The 16,781-nt window shown below is 41.0% G+C and overlaps 1 protein-coding gene across 1 annotated transcript in view; it reads right to left on the reverse strand.

The window, feature by feature from the left end:
• Positions 1-6,303, reverse strand: part of tafa3a (TAFA chemokine like family member 3a) — a 95,907-nt gene extending 89,604 nt beyond the window's left edge. The window contains exons 1-2 of the mRNA XM_088309005.1: positions 6,199-6,303; positions 5,805-5,939 (exon numbers count right to left, since the gene is read on the reverse strand). The gene's annotated coding sequence lies outside the window, so the exon portion shown is untranslated. The remainder of the gene's footprint in view (positions 1-5,804; positions 5,940-6,198) is intronic.
• Between the last annotated feature and the right edge of the window lie 10,478 nt (positions 6,304-16,781).

Genomic DNA, 16,781 nt, shown 5'->3' on the forward strand with positions numbered 1-16,781 from the left:
ATCTCTCCCTGATGCAACACACCTGATTCAAATGATCAGATAATCAGCAAGTACTGCAGAAGCTAGATAACGATCCTAATCTTTTGTATCAGGTGTGTTCCCTCGAGGAACAGGATTGAAGACCTTTTAGAGACACTGCTAAAGTCCTGAACTCTCTTTCCCCCTCCCTTTCTCTCTCTCTCGCTCACGCACACACACACACACACACGCCCACACGCGGTTTCATACACACTCATCCAGCAGACATGCACACTGCAAATTAGGCTGAATAAATAAGAGATGGAGTTGTGCCTTCCTCTCCGAGTTTAATCTCCGAGGTAGGTGGGAGAAACAGCTTGCCACATCAGGCTGCATGAGTAAGCGTGCGGGCCACTGCTGGCTTCCAGGAAACCAATTTGTTTGTTTATTGTCTTCATGTATTTTGTCTGCGGTTACACTTCATCGCAGCCGGGCCCATTGTGGACATGCTCCCCTTAAATAGTATCAATAAAACACGCCATGTGCCTTTCCTCCTCCTCCACCTCTTCCTCTTTGTCCTCGTCGTCGACAGGAAGTGCCACAACGCTTCCAATTTCCCCTTAAAACGGCCGCCGGCTGAAGATGGCGCACAGAGAGGTGGAACAAACTGCTTGCTCAACACATTAGCCGACCAACACACATCCACGCAGACATGTTTCTGTCTTGACTGAACATGTAGATAGATGGGCTGACTTTTTATTGCTCACAAACTGCCGTGCGAATGATGAAAACGGTTGAGGGACGGATGATGACATTTTGCTTGTAGGGCTGCTGCTGCTGCTGTACTCGGTTCAATAAATGCGCAAATATGCAGGCAGAGGTATTGAGACGCACCTCTTCAGCAAGAAATTATTCAACTGACTGTTGAGTGCACGCAAAATAAGGCAATAACAACTAAATGAATACACAAGGGACCACTATACTGAAACCAATGAACTTTTCTTGCATATTACAAATGTATGCATATTCATCCCGTGTGAGTGTACACACTTAAAGTGTTGACGTGAATGCATGCATTGTTTAAGTCTCGCTCGGCATCACACAGGCACACAACACACCCATGTGACGCACTATTGATCTGACAGCGCGAGCGGCAAGCCGGCGGAGAACACAAATACAGCCTGCGGTGGCTCCTTAAAAACTCCAGACGAGCCTCTTCATCCTCGCCGTTCTCCTCCTCCTCTTCTGGAAATCACCTGGTGGCTCATGCATTTCAAGCAGGTTTGCCGAGGCCTGCCGACAGCATCTGTTTGTAGCGCCAAAATTGCTTTTTAAAAAGTGAAAATTGCAATGCCCTGACTGTGATTTCTCTCTGAATGTTGATTTCTTTATTATTATTTTTTTTTTAGAATTGTTTGTCAATGAAAATATGTTAACCTTGTGAGACAGCTATACTGGTGAGAGTACAGGTGCTGTCAACCATCTTGTCAAATTACCAAACTTTTTTTTAGCTAGCTGATCATATAACCTTTATTTCCTCATATTGGCACCTTGACTTAACCCAACTTGAAACAAGCTCCCCAATTTGAAAACGCATTTTCTAGTGTTGATGACTCAAGAATGAAAAAAAGCAAGAATGAAACTTTTTGGGGATAACAGAAGAGCCAAACCTGCTCTACTCCTTTTGTATATGTAAATCGACTCTTTCTTTTACTAGTTTTGGAGCTTCTATTGTTATATGACACAATATTCACCAGGTCGTGAAGATGGCAGTCAAAATGCACTCGAGCTGGCAGTTAAGTTACAGTGATGCTCTCACGTGTGGATAAAGAAAGCCAAAATCCCTCTTTCAGGTGTGTATTAACCATGACAAATACTGAAACAAACAAATACAAAAAGAGAGCTCTCGAAAGGCGCTGCTGTAGGCCACTGCTCGTACTGCGATACTCACACTGAGCGAGAACCAGCCAACCTGATTCCAGCACCTTATTGTCACTCACTTGCTGTCACTCAGCCTCCGTCTCCACTAATCTCAGTGTGGCCTTTGCTCCGCCTGTCAGCGACACCGACCAATAACGCGGCACAATAAAAGCCTCCAGGACAACAGTGGGCTGCAGGCAGCTTCAAGGGCTACTGATGGCGATCTATAAAACAATATAATGGCTCTCCTGTCAGCCAAGGGTGGGGCGACAAAGTGGGGGGAGAAAGGGAAAGATCTACGCCTCCTCGGACTCTCCTCGGAGTCTTCAATTAATCACAGCTGAATTGCATCAGCCCGCAATAGGCGTGTAAGGTTCTTACCATGCGCTCTCCGCAGGATGAAATGCGACGATAGCGCTAATTGAGGGGAGAGGTAGAGAGGACAGGCTGCTAATGGTGGGGGAGGGGAAAAAAAACAGCTGACCTGACAACAGTTGTCAAAAAGGATGAAGGACAGTAGCAAGAACAAGGTGAACACGTAGATGGGAGACAGGCTCATGCAAATCACATTGGTGTCTCTTGAAGAGAATAAACGACAGTCACTGACAGGGCTTCGAATCCACCGGATGGATCCCCCTAAAAATGAAACGCTAAACAGAGAGTGGCCCCAAAGTGCCAAAATGTGTCTGGCAAATGAACCAATGGTTCACTTGCATGGAGACAGTTGAGCCACAGAAAAAAAGGCCAACCTCTTCCTGTCATATAATTTTTAAGAAAGAAAACAACAATCAGGACATATTTGAGTGGTCTCAGAAGTGCTCATTTGGGGATGTGTCTGAAAGATTATCCTGAGCAATTATCCTGCGGTCTGGGTATGCATGAGTGATTTTTCCCACCCAATCTGCTTGGTAAACAGTCCGTAGAGACAACCGTAACCTGTTGAACATCTTTGATTGCATATTCTTATTATTGTGTGGCCAATACTGGATTCGGCTGAATTGCGGATCCCGTTAGTGGGACGTGAACCGGAATGGTAGCTAATACTGGTCGACAGTCAAAGATGACTTTAGGTGTCCCATTTGAAGCTGATTTCACAAACTTATTATTTTTTTTCTAGCACATTGGGTTTTGGAGATATTTTCATTTTTGCTCTTTAAGTTTGACCTATAAAAGCTTGCACAATATGAATTTTATCATGCATGAAAATTCGTAGCGATGGTGCTTGAGGAAAAAAAAATCTGCGGCTGAACTTAATGCTTAATTCTTAAATATTGCTAAATATCTTACTAGATTTCATTTTTTATTCATGTTATTATCATCATCATCTTTATTATAATTCTGAATACCTGATGTGCTCGAGAAAAAAAAACAAAGGCAGATTTGCAATCAGTGCAGAACATTGATCAAGAAAAGTTAACTTGCATCTCTAATTTAAAAAGAAATTGTCAATATTCGTAGAACGGTGTAATTGAGACAAATATGATCCTAGTTTCCCACTTACGATCAAAGTCACCAGAGGCCCAATTATCGGTTGTGTTTGAAAGATATTGCGACTAATTTACCCTGTAGTGCACAGGTGTCAAACCAATGGCTCGGGGGCCAAATCTGGCCCGCAACCTCATTTTATGCGGCCCACGAAGTGCATCAACTTACTGATTCTTGCACATTTTCTTGACTTTTAACAACATTGACGTTGCCATTTGTTTGCTACCAATCCTCCGTTTTTAGAATATATTGAAAAATTGTTGAACAAACAATTACTTACTGGCTTCGGGTTTCAAAACTGGCTTTCCATCAATTTGTTGTGTGTATCTGAAAGCGTAAGATGATCACACATTTATATGGGTTCACAGTCATAACGGCCCTCTGAGGGAAACCACAACTACGATGTGGCCCGTCCACAAAAATGAGTTTGACACCCCTGCTCGAATGCATAAACATTAACACGAGTCAGTGGCCACAATTGTAACCAGTTTGCGCTACCGTTAGCATCAGCATCATTGCTACTTGCAAATGTGAATAAGCAAAAGATGACACAATTGACTGTTGCTTTTGTCCAGTCAGCTAGTTATTAGTGACAAAATGCTAATGTTTGCGTAGGCAGGCTGTGCAAAAACTCTGCTCACATTTTCACACTTTCCATTTCATCAATTGGATGCTACTAGCTCAAATGATTCTACAGGTTTGTTGTATTTTCTTGTTTTTGCCGAGACACCCTGCAAAACGGCAGCATCACTCTGGAGATGACGTCATTCAAGCGATGGGAAGGAACTCCACTTGTAAAAATAGCTTTGTCTTCAGAAGATTACGGCAAGTCATGGCTGGCCATCAGCAGTGCGTGTAGATGCACAGCATTTCATTGTTACAATTACTTATTTCATTCATTGGTGGATTCTGTTCACATCAACTTGCAAACCAAAGTTATAAAGGAAGGATGTACTCTGATTGGCTACAGTCGTGCAGATTTCCAGCATGTCTTATGGGATAAATAAGCTCACAGCTCATCATGTAACATCACGATTCTCCATTATATAATCACAGAGTCCAACTTATTGCTCTTCGGAAGGTTATCAATGGGGATGGAAGGTTTGTATTGGGCAGAGGCAATGTAAAAAAAAAAAATAATAATTGGATTTTATTCATTTCTGTCTGTCTCTGCATTCTGGTCCCAAATGGGTCACATACCAATACCTTTGGTGGAGGACCGCAGGTTTAGGATATGTTAAGTGAGATTTTTCTCACTCAAATGGCTGAAAATGGTTGGGCTGCCAAATGTAAATGTTACACACGTGCAATATTCATGATCGCAAATCCAACATAGGAATTCGTCAATCCCTGATGAGGTGTGTAAAGTTTAACACCTCACACCTCTCCTGTCCTGTTGTGTCGAAAGCAGTTGGTGGTGTTTTGCATATGGCTGGCACCAGTTGGCATCCTGGCATCTCCAAAATCAACACTTTTCAGGTAACCCCCCCACCTCCGCCCCATCAGAAAACAACAACATATATGTTGATCATTGAAGAGAGCAAGCCATAACTTGCAAAAATAACACACCCACTTGAGTGACCAATAAAACATATTTGTGAAAATAATACAAAATTGACCAAATCTGGACATAAGAGGTATCCGTTCAACAAAGAAAATATTTGTTACATACTGACATAATTTATAGTGGGATGCATCAATATAGACTGGATTTAAACTGCAGGTCCAATTTCCAGTTTGATTTCAAGTGAATAATGATCACCATGTTTCAAACATACGATAGCGCATATGGGAGCAAATAATCTATTTGCAACAAGTTTTTACATTGTTTCTCTATATTGGAATTTTTCACCTATAGCGGATGGGTGTCATGTTAAATGACGCAGTGTGGTCATTTTTAAGGATTCCAGACCGATCATTGGCATGCTGTACGTAGCTGAGCCAAGTGTGGAGCTGAAGTTTTTTTTTTTTTCTTTTCCCCTTGCTCCTTCAAACCCGTGAAGCATCCCCGAGCAACAACTGCGTGGCTTTGTGTTGGACACAAATGGACACAATTCTTGTGCATCATGTCATGGTTGACAAAAGTATAGTATATACCCTTTGCTATTGAGACGATAGAGACACTGCTGTAAATGGGGGGTCTTTCACACTAGCCGCTTGATCTGAAGATCACGTAGCAACTTGTTCTCTGCATCCACTCAACATGGATGTAGTGCAGGCACGACAGAAAGAGCCTTTTCGTGCATTCGAAATGATGAGAGATGCTGCACCAAGGCACCCTTTTAAGACCACATGCAACACATCCTCATTATTGGAATCATTATTATGAGTTGACAACATTGTATAGTGCACAAAATATATTCGTTAATGTGACAGATTCCTCCCAAAATAGCACACGCACGAACTTCATACATTGCAATTAAGTGTGAGACGCATCCTACCTGTCGTCGTGCTGGCAATTAATCCCGAGATTTCATTTATTCTCCATTTTCAACCACAAAGCCCAGCCAGACATTTTCTTCTTGTTGTTGTTGTTTGCGCAAAAGCAATTTTCCCTCGACTCCTCAAAACATAACCTAAAGGATAAAAGATACACTCAGTTTGTGTTGTATTGTTCTCCAAACGCGCACAAACAATCCACCAGTCCGCACAAGCGTGATGGAGACGAGAGGCAGCGAGTGGACTTGAAAGTCGATAAAAGTTGCGGCTCCTCAAGTTCTCATCTTCGGATGCTTCCGAGCGTCTTGCGCACACGCCGAACCGTCACGCGTGCTTTTTAACGTCTGTCGTTTTTTTAGAATAAGTTATACAACAAAAATCCTCCATCTTGCGTACCAGTTATGGTGGTATTTTCTTTTGAGCTCCCTCTTTCTCCGGTTGGAAGGATGATTTGGATTGGAGACGTCCGAGGGCTGGTGAGAGACGCCAGAATGATCGCTCTGTGCCGCGGAGCAGCAGGGAGTGTCTGCACCGGTGCTGGAGCGCCCCTTAGTGGCTATATGCAGTATTGATGCCAGAGAAGATGCTGAGTTGACCTCACCCAGCTTGTCGTGTTGAAGATGATGAGGAGGAAATGGCAACACCTTCATCACATTGCTTGAGTGAGTGAGTGGGTGAGTGAGTGAGAGAGTGAGTGAGTACGGTTCTCTCTAATCACATACATTTTGTGCAGTTGCCTTTTTTATTAAATCTTACCTTTCCCAACCTTTGTTGATTTACTTTTGCATTACACCTCGCCTCACGTGTCAACTCGCCATGTTCCTAAAACGGCTCGTCATTATTTCTTTTTTTCTTTTTCTTTTTTTTTTAGAAACAACTGAACCAAATGTTGACTAAATTACAGTGTATATTCATTAATAGCACAGGTTAACAGTCAATGACATGGCTTCATATGAACCGAAATATATTTTTGACATTGATTTTTAAAATAATATCTTCACTTTTTTTCAAGCACATCAGATTTTGAGATATTTTCATTTCATTTGTTTTGAGTTTGACCGAAAAAAAATCTGGTGCAGTACAGCTTACACCTTGCATTGTACTTTATAGCTAAGAAAAATAACCACCTATTGCTGAACCTTAAACTTAATTCAAAATTTTTTTTAAGTTGGGATGTTGTGTAAAATGTAAATGAAAACTAAATAAAATGATTCGCAAATCATGTTCAACCCATATATAATCCAATACATGACAAACAAAATATATCTAATCTTCATATTGATGAACTTGATTGTTTTTAGCAAATAATCATGAACTTTGGCCGCAACACATTTGAAAAAAGAACAGGTGGCAAAAAGACTGAGAAAGTTGAAGAATTCTCATCAAACACCTGTTTAGAACATCCCATAGGCGAACAGTCTAATTAGGATTACCAAATATTATATATTATTGATATTATTAATATTATTATTTTTACCAAAAAAAGTAGGACAGATTCAGAATCAGCACAAAAAAACTAGTCTCGACATGTTTACGTTCATCTATGATTAGGGAAACTATTTTAAAAAATGTTCAATAGTATAATTAATAACAATAATAATCTTGCGAGATCTGCTCAACTGAGAGTGTATGCAATAATAACAGAGGTGGCTAGCATCCCGAGGAGATGATTAAGGCAAAAAAAAAAAAAATCACATAAAAAAATTACGTGGTCCATTATTTTAGCAAATGAATGTAGCCTCGCATAAAAGGCAAATCAGAACATCACAGTGTATCTTAAAGTTAATTGCAATGTAACTCATACTGTAACATAAAATACTTTGACAGCATATCATAAAGCATCATAACATATTGTAATGCATTAAGATTTGCACAAGTTACATATCATATTGTAAAATGACATGGTGCAGTATACACCATCACAAATCGTACTTTAAATGTACTGTATTGTAATATATTAAAGCAAGCATATTTGAAATGAAACATCTTAACGTATTGCAACATCTAATAACGTATCATAATGTACGATGCTGTAAACTAACACAAAAAAAAAATCATAGTGCAACATAACGTACTTTAATAGCGTATCGTAGTGCATCATAATTATCGTTGCCTTAAGTTCTAATGTATTTTATATTACCACATCGCATCATAGAAACGAGGGGGAGAAAAATCATTCTTAACGCACACACACCACAACAGGATAATCTCACAGAATAATCAGAAGAAATTTCTGATAATTCAAGACTTTGCTGACTTTGATTGGAAGGAAGGGAAAATGTTTGAACTTGGTCCAATTGTAGTTGTCTGTGGTCCCCACTTTAGGCTATTTCTACCCTAGAAAATGATGGGTGTGCAATGATGCGGTTGTTACTTTTATAATTGAATATTATATGGAGTAGAGACTTCTCAAAGTGTTGTTTCACACATTGACTGCTGACTGAGGCATGACTACTCAGCCTCCAGAGAAAAAGCTGCATGGTCATCTCTCTCCTCCAGCATTAGTGTCAGGAACTCTTCCCTCCACTAATTTTCTTATTGTGGCAATTTTCTTTTCATTTCTCAAGCAGTTGCTTCTTCCTACATGCTCAGTCCACCAAACCCTCGGGGTACAATTCACCTTATTGTGTCGCATCGTCTCTTAACTTTGTTTAACTCTTAAGACATTGTTACGTTTTTCTGACTAGAATTGCATCAAACGCTCCTTTATAGCATTGTATCTAATAGTCACGCAGCATAACGTGTTGGAACAAGTTTTGTACTGTTATGTATATGATACCTCATTTTATATCAATGTAAAGTTATCATACCGCCTATGAAATCAGAATTTACCGCAACATCGTATAACTTAATGAACCAGATCATAACATACTGGAAAGTCACATCATGCTCTGCAACCAGTCTCATTCATCCATCCCGTCATTATCTGTACCGCTTCTCCTCAAAAGTGTAGCGGGGGGGTGAGTGCTTGAGCCTATCCCAGCTATCTTCGGACTGTTGGTGGGGGACACCCTGAACTGGTTGCCAGCCAATCGCAGGGCACACAGAGACGAACAACCATCCGCGCTCACACTCATACCTAGGGGCAATTTAGAGTGTTCAATCGGCCTGCCATGCATGTTTTTGGAATGTGGGAGGAAACCGGAGTACCCGGAGGAAACCCACGCAGGCACGGGGAGAACATGCAAACTCCACACAGGAAGGCCGGAGCCGGGTTCGAACCCACGACCTCCGCATTGTGCGGCCACCGTGCCGCCCCAACCAGTCTCACGTTATATCATTTTGAGTTGCATTTTTTTTTGTTGAAAAATGTTCTGGCAATAATCTATTATTGATTGACTATATTGTACATTGTAACAAATCGTAATATCCCCCAACTGTAAGTCACGACGTTTATCGTTCCTCAAAAAAATTATAGCAGCGTAAATGTAAGGATGTAGCATAACTTAACAAACCTCATTACACAGGATATTGCAACGTAACATATCGCAATGTATCATCGTGATGCATCATATGTATCACATCTTTTTGCTTAGTATTGTCTTATTAGTATAATTGACAATTCATATTGTAACATACAGTAACATAAAATTTTGGAATGTACTTTCATAACATGTTAAAATATGTTGTTACAATATGCTTGATGTATGAATGCATCTTTTCATCACGGTTCAATTGCGTTGTTTTTATTATTATTCTAGCACAACTTAAAAGTAACTTCACAGACATCCTTTGACTTCACGGACTGGTGACATGGATCTGTGGAGAAACCTTTTTATTTTGGTGCACCATCAAACATCCAGGATTATCGCTTCATTACCGCATGCATACAAAATAATGGACATGGCTATGCTTTGACTGTTGCCAGCTTTACTCCAACAACATATTTCTTCCTGGTAAAGATGTGACATGACTCCCTAAAGAAACAAAAGATTTTGATATGGATCTGAGCAGTGGATTTAATTATTAATTCATCCTTTAACATGGGGAACCTCTTATCCGTGTAAGACAGCAGACATCACCGCTGAAAGGACACAGTTGTTAAGCACGTCCACTACTCGGTGTCACTCTAGTAGTAGAATAGATTATTAATCAATACCGTACTTTGAAACATGGATTTACTTTTGATTGGTTGCGCACACGCTGTGGGGAGGTAATCGTCCTGAATGGAAACACACGAGCACAAATACACAAATCCCGGGAGGGTGAATAACAAACTAATGTCAGGTCATTCGCATTGACCTGGGTCAGCCAGGATTTTCCAAACTGATATACGCCTACCAATGCTGGGCCACGGGTCGAAATCTACACACCTGAATAATTGCCAATGCATAGTGAAGCTGCTCTTTTGATTCTATTTATGTCCGTCATTATATGATCCCCAAAGAACATCATATTTCCCTCATTCCTCGCTGCGATGACCTCATTAATCTTTGGTGCATTGCACGGACCCAACTCGTCATCCCCTGACACCGTGGTTTGTGACACGGGCGAGCTCATTAAATCATATGACAGGATGAGGTCGGCCTTGAGGTGAGGAGTCTCAAGCTGTGCGAGCACAGATAGCAGAAGCCGCCGGCGCTCGCTTTTCTGTTTTGAGAGCTCCGACGACGGATGTGGCAGCCGAGGTGAGTCACGAGGTAGATGTGGTCACTTTGGCGTTGGAATGGAAATGAGAGGCCATGGTCTCTGAGCCCGCTTGTTTGAATCATTTGGTGTGTTCATAACACTTGAAATTACATCTCTTTCAATTTTGATTATAGCTCAGTAATCCGGCGTTCATTACTAACAGATTAAACTAATCAAGGTTTTCTTCCCTGTGGAACCTTTCCACAGCCAAGATGCCAAAAAATGCTGCCAAAGTCCTGAAAGTTAGCTCTGGTATCAACTAAGTACAGCCCCACACGTTCGTATTTGCTTCTTGTATATTCACTTTTTTGCCCTGTGTAGTTGAAAAATATTTGCTTTGCTGCCATCTTGTGACATTTTGAAGCTATGTTGAAGTGAGGGAAGTAGCAACATTCACACAAATATAGTGCTTTGCTGCCATCTTGTGGCATCGATAGGCAAGCGTGAACATTATAATGACTATTCATTACTCGCAGTTTCACTATTAGGAACATGGCTCCACCCCTGTTCATTATGTTGGAGCAAAGCATCTCAATTGAGGGGCTAATACCTTTTGCATGTTGGGTAGGAGCCTAGTGTAGCCGGGGTCGAGAGTGGAAGTCATGGCTTTGTTGTATGTGCATGGAAATTTTCAACATGGATTACAAATTTGTGATCCAGCACTTCCATTTTATAAATTAATTTTGCTTGATTGATGATATGTGCGCACCCCACTTTAAGGAGCCAAATTTGGTACAGCTAAGAGCTAATTATTGAATCAATTTTGCCATTTTTTTCTCTACAATTGATGTATTAATTTCTTCATTTCATTCATTAATTTCGTGCAATTTATTTGAAGTAATTAAAAACAACATTTAATTTTATGTTATTAAATAGTCGGTTCATATAATAAAATTTTAAAATACTATATTTAGATTTGAATTTACAAATTACTGTTAAAATCATTTATTTTAAGGAATAAAAGCTTGAAATGAATATTAACTAATGAGATCATGTTATCTATTTATCTATTATTTTATTTTTAAAATCATTTATTGATTTATATTACCTGATCTACGAGGTGAAAAATACACCTCTCTATTGATATATTTCATTTTGTATCATGCAATTTAATGCTGGATAATAAACACACATTGGACAACGTGGAGGACACAAAGTAAAACAATGCCATATTGCAGTGCAAAAAGGGGCCAACCAAAAATAACAATGAAGGCGCACACTGGCCTGTTATTCCGCAATTTTTACTAACAGTGTACTACACACGTTTTGTCGAGCACCTCGTGTGCACAAAGAAAAGTAGACTGGAGGGCGTGTGCAGTGAACATTTCCGGGAGTGATTTACAGTTGGAAATGAAACACACACACCATGCCGACTCATAAATTAAGCTGCTAGAAGCATGTGCGTAAGGTAGGAGGAGATATTATTTCCACCGTTGTCCATGCGAGTGTGGCTTGCAACATGTAGCATATGACTTATGACACATCCACGCTGCACTTTCTGGTCTACTTGTTCTCCAAAGTGTATCGTGTGCCATCAAAAGACCATTTGGTGCTGTAGCTTTCACACCAAGAATGGAATCTCACTCAGTAGACTTACTTCATAGGATTACCTGGGAACAATATGGATTAATTCTTTCAGGATAAGAGGACAGAGGCGTAGCTGTGTGTGTACATCATTGTGTCTAGTAGTCCAAAGTTGACACACGTGACTGTTGTCAAGTGAAAAGTGTTCAGTGCACATTGTGGCCAGCTATATTATTATTATTTCAAAATCATTTTAAATGTTATTAAATGTACATGAAAAATAATATCCATCCATCCATTATTCAATCTGCTTCTGCTCATGAGGTTCGCAGGCATCCTGGAGCCTATCCTAGCTATCTTCGGGCAGTAGGCGGGGTACACCCTGAACTGGTTCCCAGCCAATCACATGGCACACAAGGACAAACAACCACTCGCACTCACAATCACGCCATTGGACAATTTCAAGTCTCCAATCAATCTACCATGTATGTCTTTGGAATGTGGGGGGAAACTGGAGTATCCGGAGGAAACCCACACAGGCATGAGGAGAACATGCAAACTCCACACAGGAAGGCCCGGGATCATAACCCACACCTCTGAACTGTGAGGAGAACGTTCTAACCAGTCGTCCACCATGCCACCCGAAAAATGAAAAAGTAATCAAATTCATTAGTATCGACAAAATATTTCCTTTTTACTGTTGCAAGTGGTGTACATAAGTAAGTATCTTTTTAATTAAAAAACAAATGTGGCCTTTGCGCCTTAGAGCAGTATTACTTTTCACTCAAGCTTTTTAAAGGAGGACAAGATTACTATCCCCATTGTTCTACAAGAGTCATTGAAGGAACTAATTACAAACTTTCCATTGGAAATAATTGTACTTCATTGCATATAACGTCCAAAACTGGTGATCAATTGGCACCAAAATTCATGCAGACATTCCTACCTATGACCACTTCAACATATCAGAAGGATTAACTTCTCCATGGCTGATTTATATGAGAATGAGGAAATGTCGAAGTGAGCAGAGGTACATAGATTATGTTGTCAGTACGCGGCACACTGCTTCTTTGCTAATCACGGTAAGGATGCACGGCATAAAAGCACCAGTCGGGAAATTTACAGAGACTGAAGCGGGAAGGAGTAGACCGGATTTTTTCGACTGTAGGCGATGCAACTACAACACGCCTTCTTATTCTTTGGAACGCGACAACGGCGGACTACTCGTACACCACTCAATGGAGGGTTCCATTGCAGCCGCACTGGCTGTGGAAGTCGGCCTCCTCGCTGGAACTTTTTGTTCGCTGAACATTGGCACTCCAGAAGCAGCCCCGTGATGCGACCACTTCCATGGTTCATCGATGAGAAGTTTATCTGAAATCAATGCCGACAGCTTCATGGATTGGCTGCAAGCGGTGATGGACGTAAACATGCATGAGTGGCAACAGCCAGGCATCCCTCGCACCAAGTCGCCAGTAAGAAGCTAATTTTGTTGTGCTAACATCATTAAATATAACCAGTCGGGGTTTGTGTGCACATTCTTTCTCTTGTCCGCTTCAGCCGGCATAAGTGGAGAATTGATCCACACTGTATTTTTTATTTTTGTGGAGGTGATCACATGAGCTCACGTTTGATGTCAATAAACCCAAACTATTGTGCAGAACGCTTTTATACTTTCACAGGTTGAAGTGGACAAGAGTAGTAGTGGCGATCGGTTGCCGTTTTAGACAACGGAACTGACAATTCTTGCAATATTGGCTCGCCTGCCTCTATGCTGTGACGTAGACGCTGAAACTGGGAAAAAAATAAATAAATAAATAACAAGCCGAGCTCCAAAAGGGGGCCTGACAATTTGTTGTAAATCACAAAAAAAAAACTTAAATCACTACAGAGTCTTTTTTTGGGGGGGGTGTGGGGGGGTTGTTGATGTCATTTTTACATGCAAACCTATCATATAAGTACCATTGTTAACATCTGTGAAGCGTCCCTTTAGGCTTTGGGACATAAGTACCTTTTAGGCCTTGTGAAAGCTACACATTGTTACCTCAGCTGTGTCAATAAGTGCTTCCAATGAGTGGCAGTTTTCATTCATTTTGCTGTGATATGGTGGCTTCGCCTTATCCAGGGGTGAATGCGGGGTGGATGTTGATTGTGGCAGTCCTGCTTAAAATAACAGCACACTGTGGGGAGCTGTCCAAAGGCTCCCTCTGAACCCTCGCTTAGCTTCATTGTTGCCAAAGTGTGTCTGAAGACATGTGGGACGGCAGGCAGGCAACGGTGAGAGGGAAAATAGGAGGCATAATGGCCTCAGGAATGGAGCAAGCTATCAATAATGCAGAGGAAGCAGCGCTTAATGCCCCCCGTTAGTCCAACAGGTCCACAGCCGCCGGGACAGTTATTCTTCCTCTGCCGCAGACGCTCGGCTAGAGGCCGCTACATCAAGGCTTTATAGCTGTGTACACGGACCGCCTCTTTTGCCGACCTCTGTCCCGCAAGAGCCGTTAATGGGTTTTCATCAAGAGCTCGCCCGAAAAGGAGCAGCCATCTTAGTCCGCTCTCTTAAGAAGGGCGGACAGCTGTAATCAAAGGCGAGTTCAGACAAAGGGAACCATGTCGTTTCAGGCTGTGGTTGAATTAGGTAATGGACAACAGTACACAAATATTATAAATTACAAGAGTCATCTAAATTGTGGCATCTGAAGATAGAAAGGATGACACACAACAAAGAAGCACAAGATGTCAAAAGATGTGGACGAGCAACACGCAGACAAAGACGATGAAACACAAGATGACCAGAATGAAAGAAGGCCGAGTTTACAGCGTTGAATACGAAAAGGCGACAAAGCTGTTGACAAAGAAGGCATTATCTTGACGAGGAAGAATACAGAATACAAAGCAGCAGCAGGTGACAATGAAGAAACTGACAGCAATGAAGAAGGTGGCAGACAAAGGTAACGAAAAGGAAGGGAACACACAGAAGGTGATGAAGCGACAGAAATCAATAATGAAGAAGAAGCAGAGGACGACTGAATCAACGTTGAAAAAGACAGCAATTCAAATGAAGAAGGAAAAGAAGATGATGACGACAAAGAAGACAACTGCCAAGATTGCGCTGCTGAAGAAGACAGAGACAATGAAGACAAAGCAGATCAGAACAAAGAAGGTAACAACCATGGAGAAGGCGGTGACCAAGACCTAAAAAATAAGAATATAAAGACCAAATGAAGAAGGTGATGAAGCTGAAGAGAAGATACAAACTCGACCTACGAGGGCCTCAGATGGAATTAGAACGTGGAAACGGTGTGGTGCATGCTAACCACTACACCACCCTGTCGCTATTTTCTGCCATAATACTGTTTGTTATAATTAGTTAAGTCTTTAAACCGCGGGACCTATAATAATAAGTAATGTAAATATTGCATCAAGGCAATAAGAGCTTCCTTGGGAAGCAGCATCAATGCACGATGCTACATCTTGCAGTACTTTAACTCCATCTAGTGGACAAATTACAGAAGTGCAAGCTCAATCTTGTTCCCTTTTCAGACCATAGCCAAAGAATAATGCTACGTTGTAAAAACAGAAAATTAAAAATTCTATTCATAATAATAAAACAATAAAATAAAATATCGAATTCGAAAATATGTGAATTACAATAGAAAATACAGAGAAAGGGTAATTAAACGTATTAAATATATTTGAGTAAAAATAGCATCTGTGAGTGTTCCTGATGTTGTGGCTGATTACAGATTGTGTCACAATAACAATAGTCCCTGCATTACAATCATAGAGTTGCGTAATTATAGGGCACATCAGTTGATAACAGAGTAATAGCTGACAGTTGGACTGTGGCCTTAGATAAAGCCCAGTTAGGTCATTTCCAGATCGGTTACTCTGACATTGTATAAGCTACTATGAAGGCTCAAATAAACGATACACAGTTTCACAATGTCAGATATGGCTAACCAAAATATTCCAAACACCTGACAGTAGATGCAGCAAACTACAAACACAATAATAAAAACACAAGCTTTCAATAGATTTAAAAAGTTGGAGGCATATAGACAAATTGTTGTCCTTCCTACACCCACTAATTTTGAAATTAAAGCTGATTGGAAATCTGCAGAGTATCTTGTTACTTTCCATCCAGTCAGTCTCCATGTCCTCAATATTTATGTAAGTTGAAGGGTGGCACAAAACTGTTATGATCAACTTTTGTTGATTTAGTTTTCTCAGATTTAATTGTCCTTGTGTTCTTTTTGAGTGTCTGTCTAGTTAAGTTATTTTCTCATCATTCTCTTCCTTTTTGTCTTCCATTTAGCTCCCTCAGCCACTTGTGTCTTGTCCAGGTGTTGCTCGTTGTCTCGTCATTTGCTTGTAACTAAGTTTCCTGATCCCTTTCTGTAGTGATGAACAGATGAAGCCTTCTGAACTCTTGAAGCTTTTCCATCCACCTGGCGCCGATTAGTGGTGCATCATCCTGCCTCCAGGCCTCCTTCCCCCGTCCCTGATTTTGGATTTATGTGTTTCTTTAGGAGTGCGAGGGGGGTCACTTTCATTATCTGTCTTTTCTTGATTTGGCTTTGATTAGAGTTTCGTCATGTTTGCCTTTTGTTGAATTTTGTCTGTGTCTGTCTCGTGACGTTACTGTGTCCACTTGTGCTTGTGTCTGCAAGCTCCCTCTGCCATTTGCGTCTTGTCCAGGTGTTTGTTGTTACCTTATCAGTTGCTTGCAACCGGATTTCTTTCTGGGGTGGCGTGGTGGACGACTGCTTCGCACATCTGCATCACAGTGCAGAGTTACAGGCTTTCAATCTTGGCTCCGGCCT

The sequence above is a fragment of the Idiotropiscis lumnitzeri genome, chromosome 11 (genome assembly GCF_059441095.1).
Source record: "Idiotropiscis lumnitzeri isolate Australia: NSW breed Sydney's pygmy pipehorse chromosome 11, RoL_Ilum_1.0, whole genome shotgun sequence".
Lineage (NCBI taxonomy): Eukaryota > Metazoa > Chordata > Actinopteri > Syngnathiformes > Syngnathidae > Idiotropiscis > Idiotropiscis lumnitzeri.